Genomic DNA, 15,866 nt, shown 5'->3' with positions numbered 1-15,866 from the left:
TTCTTCCATTTATTTAGGTCTTCTTTGATTTCCTTGAAATGTCTTGTGTAGTTCTCAGTGTATAAGTTTTTTACATCTTTAGTTAAATTTATTCCTAAATACTTCATTTTTTTATTTACTATTGTGAATGGTATTTATTTCTTGATTTCCTCCAGATCTTGCTCATTATTTGTGTACAGAAATGCTACTGATTTTTTGTGCATTGATCTTATAATGTGCGACTTTACTAAACTGATTTATGAGTTCTAGAAGCTTTGTGGTAGACCTCTCAGGATTTTCTATGTATAGGATCATGCCATCTGCAAATAATGAAATTTTGACTTCTTCCTTTCCAATTCGAATGCCTTTTATATCTGGTTCTTGTCTCAGTGCTTGAGCAAGTACTTCTAAGACAATGTTAAATAGAATGGGAGACAGTGGGCATCATTGTCTTGTTCCTGACTTTAGAGGGAAGGATTTTAGGATTTCTCCATTGTAACCAATGTTGGCTGTAGGTTTTTCATATATACTGCTTATCATGTTCAAAAAATTTCCTTGTATTCTGATCTTTTGGAGTGTTTTTATCAAGAATGCATGCAGTGAGAGTGGGGGTGGACCCACATCTTGGGGAGGACTAATATCATCAAATAGAGGGAACTATATCTCTCGAGAGAAAGGGTGGCTCTCAGGGCATTGGGGCAGTTGAGCAAGTTAGGCCCTGAACACTGTTGCAAGTATCTCTGGACGTGGCTCCTCGGGAAACGGAGGTTGGCTGTCACTGTGGGTACCAAGAGGATGGGAAAATGAATGTTAAATGTGTGGAACCAAGGTAAATGTGGGGTAAGAGAGGAGTTTCACGAGAGTGCACAAGGGTGGATATGAAACATGTAATATTACACCATAAACATATAGGGGACGACAGACTGATAATGTAAACCATAATTTAAATCATTGGATAACTAAAAATTTAGAAAACTGTGTGTCCTAAAATATGGACCTTGATGTAAGCACAGATGTCACCTTGTTTGAAAGCTATTGTCTCAGAGTCTGTACATCACTTTAAGTAAATATGATGTGAATAGGTTGTAAGAGTATCACTGTGGAAGGGAAAAGGCTTTGTGGTGGATGTGTGGGAGTGCTGTATATTGTATCTATGAACTGCTGTGGTCTCGGGCTCTTGTGAAGAGAAGTTCAACAATTAGAGAGAAAAAAAAGAAAAGGATAGGATGTAGAATTTTTCCAAGTCAACATGTATTCTATATCTAACCTTTAACCCCATCGCTATATGCCATTTTGCTAGTAAGGGATCCTGACATTATATTGGGCTTCAATTTTCAGGAAGTTTTGAATCACAGAGTGGTCCAACAGGGGCAGTGGAGGAATACTGGTATAGGATACTATTGACAGGTGATATATAGCTGACAGGGAGCTATACAGGCCATATGTCCAGGGTGCATGGTAATGTTTGGATATACTCATAGTGGCAACAATTAAAAACGACAACTGGGGGGGTACTGGGTTACTGGCCGGCGGTGCTCTGCTCTGTCGTGATCCCTAGGGGAGCAGTGGCAGTCCCCCTGGTGCAGCGACAAGGACCTGGAAGGAATGAGGGTCAAACAGTGAACCCCTGATACTAATGACTATGCTTGTCAGCCTATATGCCTGAAATAAGAACAAGGCCTAGAGCAGCACTGTGCCTGGGAATTTCCTCCTGACAGCCTTCATGTTACTCAAATGTGGCCAGTCTCGAGGCCAAACTCAGCATGTAAATGCAATGCCATCCCCCCAGCGTGGGACATGACACCCGGGGATGAGCCTCCTTGGCACCGAGGGATCACTATCAACTACCAACTAATGATGCAACTGGAAAATGACCTTGAATTGAAGGTTCGATGCAGATTAGAAGAATATTCCTGTCTACATATAATAACATACATGACTTTAAAAGGCTGTTTGACCTAATGTAAGGGGGAAATGGAAAGGAGAAATGAGTTTATATGGCTACAAGTCTCTAAAAAAGAGTCTGGAGGCTGTCAGAAGGATTGCCCTTATGCACAACTGAACAGAGTCTAATGAGAGAGATAAAGTAGATACAATCCCCAGGTATTGGTTCCTTTGAGGGTTGAAGAGACCCACGGGTTCTATGGTCATGGCAGATGGGGTTCACTGCCATGTCAGGTAGCCCTTCTTTGGAGCTGGTGTTTCTGCGTGATGAAACTGGACTCAGATGGGATCTCTTTTCATAAGATTTTCATGCTACTTTACTGGAATTGTAGTTGGTGTTGGGGTTTAAGATATATTTAGCGGATTTGAATCTCTGGACTGACAATATGATAGCCAGGCCCTGAGCCTCAACAGACTCCAGCTCCTACAATCTGATTTATTGGACTCACCTCACTCAGCTAAGATGGAGTTGAAGAAGGACAACGACCACACCAGGGAGTCTAGAGTGCCTACAACTGAAAGCAGGAGGATTGCATCCAGTATCCATGTGGAATCTGAGCCTCCTCTTGACATAGAGGTGCAACAGACACAACCAATCCAAGGTCCACAGGGAAAAGGTGGCATTGGAGTGGGAAAAGTGGACATGGTGGCTGATGGGTATGGGGAATGGCAGGAAGAGATGAGAGGTGGAGGCGCCTTTGGGACTTGGAGTTGCCCTTGATGGTGCTTCAGGGGCAATCACCGGACATTGTAAATCCTCCCAGGGCCCACTGGATGGAATGGGGGAGAGTATGGGCTATGATGTGGACCATTGACCATGAGGTGCAGAGATGCCCAGAGATGAGCTTACCAAGTGAAATGGATGTGTCATGATGATGGGAGTGAGGGTTGCTGAGGGGGGAGTGGTGGGGTGGGGGTGGTGGGTTTTAATGGGACCTCATATTTTTTAATGTAATATTTTTACAAAATCAATTTTAAAAAAGGAACAAAATTCATGATGTCAATTAAAAAAATAAATAAATAAAAGAAGTGTGGAATTTGATTAATAAAAGAGTTGACATTCTGCATGATAATACAATGATGGATGCCATGCATTATACATTCTGTCAAAACCTATAAAATTGTGATGTGCAAAATGTAAACTATAATGTAAATTATAGTCCATGATTAGTAGCAATGCTTCAATATGTGTTCTCTATTGTAACAAATGTAACAGACTAATGACATGTTAATGGGAGAAATTGTGGGAGGGAATGGGGAGTGGTAGATGGAAATCTGATATATTTTGATGTAACATTTGTGTAATCTAAAGGTCCTTTAAAAATAAAAAATATTATTTAAAAAAAAGAAAGCATGCTGTATTTTGTCAAATGCTTTTTCTGCATCTATAGATATAGTCATATGATATTTTTCCATCAATCTGTTTATATGGTGTATTACATTGATTGATTTTCTTATGTTGAACCATCCTTGCATACCTGGAATAAATCCCACTTGGTCGTGGTGTATAATTTGTTTAATGTGTTGTTGAATACGATTAGCAAGTATTTGTTAAGTATTTTTGCTTCTAGGATCATTACACAAATTGGTCTGTAATTTTCCTTTCTTGTGGTGTCTTTGTTTGGCTTTGGTACTAGGGTAATGTTGGCATCATAGGTGATAGGCAATGTTCCGTTTGTTTTGATTTTTTTGAATAGATTCAGCAGGATTGGTGTTAGTTCTTTCCAGAATGTTTTGTAGAATTCACCTGTGATACCATCTGGCCCTGGTCTCTTCTTAGTTGGGAGGTTTTTCATGACTGATTCTATCTCTTTACTTGTGATTGGTTTGCTGAGATCATCAATTTCTTCTTTCGTCGATATAGACTGTGTATGTGTTTCTAGGAATTTGTCCATTTCCTCCGAATTCTCATTTTTGTCGGAATATAGTTTTTCAAAGTCTCCTCTTATGATAGTCTTTATTTCTGTGGGGTCAGTGGTGATATCTCCTTTCTCATTTCTTATTTTGTGTATTTGCATCTTCTCTCCGTTTTCTTTGTTAGTCTCACTAAATGTTTGTCAATTTTATTGATCTTAAAAAACCAGCTCTTGGTCTAGTTTATCTTTTCAAGTGCTATCTTATTTTCTATTTCATTTAGTTCTGCTCTTATCTTTGTTATTGCCTTCCTTCTTCTTCCTGTTGGATTAATTTGTTGTTTTTTTTCCTAATTCCTCCAAATGTGCAGTTAGTTATTCAATTTTTGCTCTTTCTTCTTTTTTGATATATGAATTTATGGCTATCAATTTCCATCTCAGTACTGCTTTTGCAGCATCCCATAAATTTTGGTATGTTGTGTTATCATTATCATTTGTTTCAAGGTAGTCATTGATTTCTTTTGAGATTTCCTCTTTGACCCACTGTTTTTCTAAGAGTGTGCTGTTTAATTTCCAAATTGTGGTGTGAAATCTGGGCCTCCTTCCCTTGCAAATTTCCAGTTTCACTCCACTGCAGTCAGAGATATTGTTTTGTATGATTTTGATATTTCTGAATTCATTAAGCCTTTCTTTGTGGCCTAACATATGGTGTATCTTGGAGAATGTTCCATGTGCGCTTGAGAAAAATGTATATCCTGCTGTGTTTGGATGTAATGATCTGTATATGTCTATTAGATCCAGCTCCTCTAATATACCGTTCAAATATTTTGTTTCTTTAGTGATTCTCTTTTGAGATGTTCTGTCCAGAGTTGATAGTGGTGTATTAAAATCTCTCACTATAATTGTAGATGCATCTATTCTTTCACTTAGTTTTTCCAGTGTTTGCCTCACGTATTTAGAGGCACCCTTGTTAGGAGCATAAATATTTATGATTGTTTGATCTTCTTGACAGATTGCCCCTTTCACTAATATGTAGTATCCTTCTTTGTCTCTCACAATAGTTTTGCACTTAAAGTCTATTTTGTCTGATATTAATATAGCTAGTCCTGCCTTTTTTTGGTTATTGTTTGCTTGTATGATTGTTTTCCAACCATTCACTTTCAACCTCCATGATTCTCTGGGTCTAAGATTTGTCTCCTGTAGACAGCATATAGATGGGTCATATTTCCTTATCCAATGTCCCAGTCTGAATCTTTTGATTGGTGAGTTTAATCCGTTGACATTCAGTGTTATTACTTTCAAGGAGTTATTTAAGTTAGCCATATTTTGATTGGACTAGTGTTTGTCATATTTTGTGGGGTTTTTTTCCTTTCTCTTTTTGTCTTTTTTGTTGCTCTTACACTCTCCTCGAACTCTGCCTGTCCTGTTTTTCCTTTCTTCCTGCAGAACTCCCTTTAGAATTTCTTGAAGGGGAGGTTTCTTGTTGGCATCCTCTTTCAGTTTCTGTCTATCTGTGAATATTTTGAACTCTCCATCATTTTTGAATGCTAGTTTAGCTGGATAGAGTATTCTTGGTTGGACATTTTTTTTTCTTTTAGTACCTTAACTATATCATACCACTGCCTCCTTGCCTCCATGGTTTCAGATGAGAAATCACACTTAATCTTATGGAGCTTCCCTTGTATGTGATGGTTTTCTTTTCTCTTGCTCCTTTTAGAATTTTCTCTTTGTCTTGAGCATTGCGTAATTTGACAAGTATGTGTCTTGGGGTGGGCCTGTTGGGGTTTATGATGTTTGGGGTTCACTGTGCTTCTTGGATATGTACATCTGTCTCTTTCAGTAGATTTGGGAAGTTTTCAGCCATTATTTCCAGGAACACTCCTTCTGACCCCTTTCCCTTCTCTTCTCCTTCTGGAATGCCTATAATATGTATGTTTGAGCATTTTGCATTGTCATTCAGGTCCCTAAGTCCTAGCTGGATTTTTTAATCTTTTTATCTATCAATTCTACTATCTGTTTGTTTTCTGATGTATTGTCTTCCACATCACTAATTCTCTGCTCTGCCTCTTCTTGTCTGCTGATATTTGCTGCAAGTGTATTTTTGATTTCTTGAACTGTGGTGTTCATTCCCATCATATCTGTTATCTTTTTGCATATGTCTGCAATTACCCCTCCAAGTGTTGTCTTCATGTTTTTAATCTCTTCCTTTACTTCATTAAATTTGTCTGTGAGAAATGTTCTGAGATCTTTCATTACTTGTGCGAAGGTCTGCTCCCCTTCCTGGTTTTTAGTTTGTTCATTGGATTCAGCCATGTTTTCCTGATTACTGGTTTGTTTTGTAGATTTTTGTTGCTGTATGTTCATCATTTTATCTTGACAGTTAATCAGTTCCTTACCTTCTTTGTCTAGTCTTGGGGATTAATTAGCTGTTGTTTTTGTGTAAGTGTTATATCTTCTCTTTGTCACTTTGTTCTTCTTATTCTAATTTCTTATTGCTGGTTGAGTTTACTTTAAAGGAGAGTATTAGGGCCAGGGAAAGGCAATTGTGTAAGCAAGGAAAAAGTGTAAAGTAGTATTGGTGATAAATGTTAACAGAGCAACAATATGAGATCTGGGAGGATGGATATTAGGTTCATGTAAGTTGTGTGGAGTTATAGCAGTAGGTAGAGTACCTATAATGAGGTAGTTGACTGAATATGGGAGGAATATGGTATGAATTAAAAGCTAGTGTATTCATGAGAGCGGGAAAGAGAAAAGAAAGGCAATAGTTTCAAGAGTGGATAACAGACAGAAAACAAAACAAAGGTATTAGAAATCAAGAGTTAGACACTTTATGGATCAAAGAAAAGGAGGTGGAATATAGGAGAGACAGTAGATGATGGGGGATATCAAGATGTAATGGAAAGGGGATAGTGTAGGTAGGCAAAATCAATTCATACAGAAATGAGACTGTGGAGGATGAGCAAACCCAGCAAATGTCAGGTGTTCCCTGCAGCACCTATTGTATAATTAAGATAAATTAAAATAAGAAGAAAATGAGGGACAAGAGAGAGGGAAAAAAAAAAGAGAAGAATGGAAGAAAGAAAAAGTGGGTGGATAATGGGAGGGGAACAAGTAGGGAAAAGGAAAAAAAAACATATGGAACAACCACAACAGCAACAACAAAAACATCCCCCTAAATTACTGAAAAAAAAAAAGATACTTTGCGGGATATGCTGGGTGAAAAGACTAGGAGATAATGCAATGTTAGCAATCAGGACATTAAAAAATAAAAATAAAATAAAATAAACAAAACAAAACAAAAAAGAAAAAACATAAATGTTGAGGTCTAGGACATTCAAGGACCTCAGATGGACCTCAGGGTGTGATGGATTCAGGGATGGAAAGTCTGAGATATTGAAGACTTAAGAGGTGTGCATCTCTGGGTTGTGCGCCACCAGGGTTTAGGGGACTCAGACCTGGCAACCTCAAATCTGGTTAACAGTGAGCCTGGGAGCACCACAGTGCAACACAGCCTTCAGAGATCTGCACAGCTGGGTGCCAGCCCTATGGGAGAGGTCACATCCACAAACTTTATCCTATGTGTCTCAACCCCGCATTTCACTCACTCACTGGGGTCTATTCTGTGGATGTATCACCAATTCGACTTCAGGACACCTCCCACCCTGTAAGCCCCCGGAACGGCCACCTTGGGGTGCCTCTACACTGCAGCCAGTTTAATGATGCAGATCAGTAGCCAGGCCTGGGTGTGGGGCTCCAGCTGGAAATGCCAATAACAGAGTCCAAAACCAAAATTCCCACGCTTCACTAAATATTCCCCTAAATTGCTTCCAGACTTCTCCCATCCTGCCAGCCCCTGAAACTGCCTCCTTGTGACGTACTTTATTGCTAGCAATTTAAGTTCACTGCAGATCGGCAGCCGGCCCTGGGGGGGCAGGGCTCTAGGCAGAAGTGATATTATTTGTGTCCGCAATCAAAAATCCCCGATTCACAATAAAACTCACATTTGTCTCCCCAAATCAGTCTGCGAAGGCCTCCTGTCCTGTTAGCCCCCCAATAGTCCACTCAGGGCTTATGAATTCCCCAGTACCCCAGAGCCTCCAGAAATCGCCACCGCAGCACCAGTGTCACAGCTCTGCCCTCCCCAGGAGGGAGCGTCCCACGCACAGCTCCCACCTCCATGTAATAGAGTCTCAATTATATCTTATACACAAATTTTCTCTGTTACCTTCCCACCAAATCGATGTCCAGACACCTCCTGCCCTGCAAAAATCCTGAAACAGCCTGGTCCCGAAGAACCTCCAATGCTGCCCAGCTGCTTCTTCACAGGAAAGAATCTGAACATTTTTCATAAGCCTATTGGTCCTTTGCATTTCCTCTTTGGAGAAATGTTTATTAACATCTTTGGCCCATTTTTTATTTGTGTTGCTTGTCTTTTTATCATTGAGTTGTATGATCCCTTTATATAATATGGCTATCAAGCCCTTGTTGGATATGTGGTTTCCAAACATTTTCTTCCATTGAGTAGGCTGCCTTCTTACTTTTAGGAAAAAGCCTCTTGAAGAACAGAAATGTTTAATTTTGAGGAGGTTGCATTTATCTATTTTTTCTTTCATGGTGTTCTGTAGGGGAACTATTGAGATTAGTAAGGGAAGAAATTGTGGTAGTGATGTGGAGAGGGTGGCCACGGTGGCTGCTGATAGTCAGGAAAGGGAAGAAGAGATATGGTCTTTGGCCATTTTCAGGATTTGGAGTTGTTCTGGGTGGTGCTGCAGGGACAGATGCTGGATGGTGTGTGTCCTACCATGGCCAAATGGGTGGACTGGGGGAGAGTGTGGACTACAATGTGGACCACTGTCCATGTGCTGCAGGGTTCTCCAGAATGTATTCTCCAGGTGCAGTGGATGTGCTGTGATGATGGAAGGGGTTGTTCATGTAGGAGGGGTTGGGTGGAATAAGTGGGGGGTATATGGGGATCTCATATTTTTTGAATGTAACATTTAAAAGAAAATAAAGAAGAAAAATTTTTAAAAAAGAAACTACTGCTTAATCCAAGCTCTTGGAAATGTTTCCCTACATTTTCTTCTAGAAGTCTTATGGTTGTGGCTTTTATATTTAGTTTCTTGAGCCATTTTGAGTTAATTTTTGTATAAGGTTTGCAATAGGGTTCCTGGGCTCAATCTCAGGCCTTTGTACCTAAAAAAATTAAATAAAAATCACTTGACCATAGGCATGAGGGCTTATTTTTGAGCTCTCAGTTTGGATCCTTTAGTCAATGTGCTTATCTTTATGCCATTAACATTAGCATTAACACTATAAAATTTTAAAATGTACAGTGTGCAATAAATTTAAAAGGAAAATGAATAAACAGGAAATGATGGCATATCAAAAGGAACAAGATGAAAATTCACACATTGTACAAAGAGTTCGAAAAATTTATCCTCGACCTGCTCAAGAAGATAAAGGAAAACAGAAAAAGAACTAAAAGAGATCAGGAAACAATGAATGAACAATATAAGAATATCAATGAAGTGATAGAATTCTTTTGAACGAACCCATCAGAAATACTGAGTTGAAGAGCACAAATCTGAAATAAAAATTCATCTAGAGGATTTCAATAGCAGATTAGAGAAGGCAGAAGAAAGAATTAGGTACTGCAAAGACAAGATAATTGAAATGATTCAGGCTGTGTAGCAGAAAGTAAAAATAATGGAAAAAAAGAACAGAAACTAAAAGTCCTGTTGTGTCCCATCAAACATACCAATATATAAATTATGGAAGTCCCAGAAAGAATAAGAAAGGAATGACCAAAAGAAAAATTGAAGGAAATGATAGCAGCAAACTTCCAAAATTTAGCAAAAGACAAGGATATACCCATTCAAAAAGCCAAGAGACCACAAACAGATAAACTCAAGGAAAATTATGTCCACACACAAAGTAGTTGAATTGTTGAATACCAAGGACAGGAAGAGGGCACTGCAATCTGTAAGAGAAATGCAAACTATTATGTACAAGGGATCCCTCAATAAGCTTAAGTACCAATTTCTCATCAAAAATCATGGAGACAGTGGGATGAAATTAAAGTGCTGAAAGTAAACAACTGACAACAAAGAATTCTATATAACACAAGGATGCCATTTAAAAACTAGAGAGCAATTAAGATATCCCCAGATAAACAAAAGCTGATGCAGGTCATTACCATTATATCTGCCATACAAGTAGTACTAAAGAGAATTTTTCAGACTGAAAGTAAAGGATGCAAGACAGTGGATCAAAGTGTCATAAAGAAATAAGCACCGCTGAGATGGGTAACCATATGGGTAATTATGAATGGTAGTGTTATATTTTTTTAGGTATTTTACTCCACATTTTATTATTTATAGTTTCTAAAATGCAATTGTGTAAGAGGTATGATAAATATATGGTTTCATATATAAAACATAAATATATAATTCATAATATAAAAATGTAGGGAGCTAATGTTTATAGGATTAGTGTTTATGTATGTTATTATAGCTAATTTGGTATAAAATCAGGTGGATTGTTATAGATTTAAGATGTTTATTGTAAGCCCAATGGTAACCACAGCAAATATATGAAAAAATATACAAAAAGAAAAAGGGATTCAAAATTGTAAAGATATAAAAAAATGAATAAAGATGTAAGTAGGCATTAACAGAAGAATTGAGGGAAAAAAGATATAAGACTTACAAAAACCAAATAGGAAAATAGCTATTATTTTCAGTAGCTACTTAAATTTAAATGGATTAAACTGCCTAGTCAAAAGGTAGAGTTTGACAGAATGGATAAAATGCTTGACCCCACTATATATCACTTAAATTCAAAGACTCAGGTAGCTTTAAAGAGAAAGGACAGAGAAATATATCATGTAAATAAAAACAAAAATAGAGCTGAGTAACTATACTGATATCAGCTGAAATATATTTCATAAGGCTATAGATGCCATAGTGATTTCTCTGATGTAACTGGGCAAAGTAAAGTGAGAAATTTCTGCAATTATTCACCATTCTAAATACCATTAAGAACATTCATGAATTATGAGAGTAGGTAAAAATAAAAACTTCAACATGAGTTTGGAAAAAGTTAATTCTAACCCACATGAATGACCTTGAGGGGTGAAGCCTCCAGTGAAGAAATAACTGCAGATATGATGAGGCAAGAATTAGAAGAAGAGTCTGAATATGCCCCTGAATTTCTGCAATCTCATGATAAAAGTTGAATGGATGATGCATTGCTTTTTATAGATGAGCAAAGAAAAGTGGTTTCTTAAGAGGGAATCTACTCCTGATGAAGATGCTGTGAACACTGCTGAAATAACATCAAAAGATTTAGAATATTACATAAATCTACCTGATAAATCCGTGCCAGGGCTTGAGAGGATTAACTTTAAGTTTGAAAGAAGTTCTACTGTAGTTGAAATGGTATCAAAAAGCATCACATGTTACAGCAAAATCTTTGTGAAAAGAGTCAACCAATCGCGCAAACTTCACTGTCTTATTTTAAGAAATTGCTACAACCATCCCAAATTTCAGGAATCATCACCTTGTTAAGTCAGTAGCCATCAACACCAAAACTTGACCCCACACCAGTACAAATATTACAATCCACTGAAGCCTCAGTTGATGGTTAGGATCCTTTAGCAAAATATATTTTTAACTAAGGTAAGTATATTGAGTTTTTAGACATAATGCTATTACACACTTAGATTACAGTATAGTTTAAGCATACTTTTATATGCCCCACACAAAAATTTAAAAAAATATTGAACCCTTATCCTGGGGAGTCTTCCTGCATTATTAAATAGAATGACAAGAACCTCTAGACTACATAGACATTTCTAATAAAAGAAAACAATCCAATATACAAATCCATCAACTTTTTTTCATTTTTTTTCTCCTTCATTTTCTTTTAAATGTTACATTCAAAAAATATGAGGTCCTCATATGCACCTCACCCCACCCATGCCACCCCTCCCACATCAACCAACTCTTCTATCATTTTGGCACATCCACTGCTCCCGGCGAATACATTCTGGAGAATCATTGCAACACATGGACAGTGGTCCACATTGTAGTCTACACTCTCTCCCAGTCCACCCAGTGGGCCATGACAGGACACACAAAGTCCAGCATCCATTCCTGCAGCGCCACCTAGGAAAACTCCAAATCATGAAAATGGCCACACACCATATCTGTTTTCCCCTCTCCTGACACTCAGCAGCCACCATGGCCGCTCTCTCCACATCACTACCACAATTTCTTCCCTTACTTATCACAATAGTTCCCCAGCAGAAACACAAGTAAGTCCCTTCTAATCCAGACTATATTTCTCCATTTCGTGGAACAGGGGTGGCTATATCCAGTCTCTCTCTACATAAAGAGGCGGGTTTAGATTCCAAATGGATGATGGATGCCATTCTCCTGCTTGCAGGTTTAGGCACTCTTGGCTCCCTGGTGTGGTGGTTGACATTCTTCACCTCCCTGTCAGCTGCCCAGGGTAAGTCCAAGAAACCAGAAAGTAGGAGCTGCGTTCTGCTGAGGCCCAGAGCCTGGCTGTCACATGGACAGTTCAGAGATTCAGGTCTCCTGAGTGAACACCAACCTAAATGCCAACCACAGGTCTGGTAAAAGTAACAGAAGAGGCATGTGTAGAAAGGTTATATCTGAGTCCAACTCCATCACACTCAGGAACAAAAACTCCAAAGGAGGGCCAAATGACATGGCCCTGAATTCCAGAGCCATCTGCCTTGACCATAGAACCTGTGGGTCAATGCAGCCCTCAGGAGAACCAGCACCTTGGTTTCCATCTACCTTGGCTGTCTCTGGGACCCTGCTGAGGCATGCATAAGCATCACCCTCTGATGACCTACTGACTCTTTTTTGGAGACTCTTAGCCATATAAACTCACTTGTCCTTTCCATTTCACGCTTTTTATCCAAAGATAAAAAGCAGACTTTAACACCTGATATTACATGTAGGCTGAAATATTCTGCCGCTCTGAGTTGACATCTTTGTTCCTGGTCTTTTTGTAGTTACATCATCAGTTGATGCCTGGTAGCAATCCCTCAGTGCCAAGGAAGCTCATCCCTTGGAGTCATGTCCCATGCTAGGGGGAAGGCAATGCATTTACTTGGTTAGTGTGGCTTAGAGAGTGGCCATATTTGAGCAACTTGGAGGCTCTCAGGAGGTAACTCTTAGGCACCCCACAGCTGTAGGCCTAGTTCATATTTCAGGCACACAGGCTCATAATCAGAGTCATCAGTATCAAGGGCTCATCGTTGGACAATCCATCTTTATTGGTCTTTGCCATTGCACTTGGGGGATTGTTGTTGCTACTTTGGAGAATATGATAGAGCTCCCCTGGTCAGGAACCCAGCACTCTCTTATCTGTCATTTCCAACTGAAACCACTATGAAAATATCCAAAACTTCCTATGTACCCTGCATACATGCCCTGGAGAACTCTCTCCCAACTGTGTGCCCCCACCAATTACACCCCACACAAGTGCTCCTGCCCTGCCGTAGTTGAAACTCTCTGTAGTACAAAACTTCTTCAAAAAGGATGCCCAATATATTGCAAGGTTCCATTAATTAAAAAAAAAGTAATATAGTGATGGGTTAAAAGGTTAGATATGGAATACATAGAAATTTAGAAAAATTAAATAAAGGAAAATAAATTGGGGTATCAAAAAAATGAAAAAAATGAAAAAGCTTTGTTTTTGACATTTTGCCTTTCATCACTGCTGCAGGTGTTGCCTTGTATATACAGTGGGAAGGCAATTTCTTCCATTTCTTCCTAAGTTACTATCTCCTTTCTTTTTTTCCTGATTACTAATTTTCTCTTGACATAAGTTTTATGTCACAGTAATTCATATATAAAATATATGGTAATCCCACATAACCAATATCAAACACTTTGTCCCTTTCCCAGCAATGACCTTTTTACATGTTCATATTATATTTGCTGCAGCTAATGTACAGATATTGAAATGATAGCTTTCACATATAGTTCCATTTGGGTTTACACTATGGTTTATATATACAATTTTCTAAATTTTTAGTTATCTTATGTTTTACATTATGGTTTACATTTTAACCTATAGACTTTTATACATTTTTGGTGTAATTTAACATGACCTATTTCCATCATGGCATGATCTTGTGGAACACTTCCTTTGCCCCACAGTTACCCTGATTCCATGTATTAAACACCTCTTTCCCCCTCCTCTCAGGGCCCACCATGACAATCAATCTTCATTACTTGAGGGACCACATTCAGAGATACTTGCAAAAATGTTGAGAGATTGACATACTTGACTGACCTAACCCATTGGGAGCCACTGATTCTCTCAAAAGATACAATTCCCTCTGTTTGAGAACATCAGTCCTCCCCAGGATGTGTGTATACCTTCACTCTCATTGTATGACAAAATGAGCACACACACACACTCCTGAGAAGCTTGCCCGCTGTCAGATATCCCCCCTGCTTAAAAATCCCAGACAACATTCCATATTCCATTCTCTAAAGAATTTTCTCTGTACCACAATTTCAACCACATACCTGATAATCACCAATGATAAAATGTTCCCCTAACACACTCTTCCCAATTTCTTGGACAATCTGACCCATCCTCCTATCCCTAGTGCTCCTGAAGCCCACACAGCCCCACCCAAATTTATCCCCATGCACCCATATTATCCCCTCCCTGTACAAATACTTACCTCCAGCTTATCATAGATTTCACCCAAGTAGCTCTCAGCTCACAACCTTCCTCTACCCTCCAACTACATTCAAGTTTATCATCCAGGCTCTAACTCTCTGAGACAGCATGGTTTACTTATTTCATATGAGAGGTCATGTAGTATTTGTCCTTCAATGCCTAAATTGCTTCACTCAACATGTGTTTCTCAAGATTCATCCATGTTATCACATGTGTTTTTACTGTATTTGTTGTCATACCTGAGTAGTATTCCATTGTATGTATATACTACATTTTATTTATCCATTCATCTGTTGAGGGGCTTTTGGATTGAATTCAAATTTTGGCAATAGTGAATAGTGCTGTTATGAGCATTGGGGTGCATACAAAAGTTTGTGTCCTTGTTTTCAGATCTTCATAGTATATACCCAGCAGGGGAATTGCTGGGTCATATGGCAAATCTATAGCTAGTTTTTGACAAACCACCAAACTGTCCTCCAGAATGGCAGGATCCTTCTGCATTCCCACCAACAGTAGATGAGTGTTCCCATTCCTCCACATCTTCTCCAACAATTGTAGTCTTCTTATTTTTTGATAACTGCCAGTCTTATGAGAGTAAGATGGTTTCTCATTTTTGTTTTGATTTTCATTTCCCTAATAGTGAGGGATTTTGAGCATTTTTTTCATGTGTTATTTAGCCATTTATATATCATCTTTGGAGAAGTGTCTGTTCAAATCTTTCTCCCATGTTTTGAATGGGTTGTTTTTCTTTTTATTTTCAAGGTATAGGAGTTCTTTATATATGGAAGATATAAGTCTCTGATTAGACATATGGTTACTAAATATTTTCTCCCATTGTATGGGCTCTCTTTTCACTTTCCTGACAAACTCCTTTGAGATGCAGAAGGCTTTAATTTTGAGGAAGTCCCATTTATCTATTTGTTCTTTTGCTGCTTGTACTTTTTGGTGTGAATTTCATGAAGCTGTTTCTTATTACAGGGGCCTATAGATGCTTCCCTATTTTGCTTTCCAAGGTCTTTAGGGTCTTCGGTCTTATATTTGTGTCTTTGATCCATCTTGAGTTGATTTTTGTATAAGGTGTGAGTTGGTAATCCTCTTTCTTTCTTTTACATATGGATATCCAGTTCTCCAAGCACCATTTGTTAAAGAGGCAATTGTCTCCTATTTGAGAGGGTTTGATTCCCTTGTCAAATACCATATGGCAGAATACATGAGGATCTGCATCAAAACTATCAATTCAGTTCCTTTGGCCCATGTGTCTATCATTGTGCCAATACCATGCTGTTTTCACTACTATAGTTTTGTAGTATGTTTTGAAGTCATGTAGTGTGATTCCTCCAATTACATTGT

This window comes from Dasypus novemcinctus, chromosome X (genome assembly GCF_030445035.2).
Source record: "Dasypus novemcinctus isolate mDasNov1 chromosome X, mDasNov1.1.hap2, whole genome shotgun sequence".
Classification (NCBI taxonomy): domain Eukaryota; kingdom Metazoa; phylum Chordata; class Mammalia; order Cingulata; family Dasypodidae; genus Dasypus; species Dasypus novemcinctus.
The sequence above is the reverse complement of the archived record's forward strand: the minus strand, read 5'-3'. Positions refer to the sequence as shown.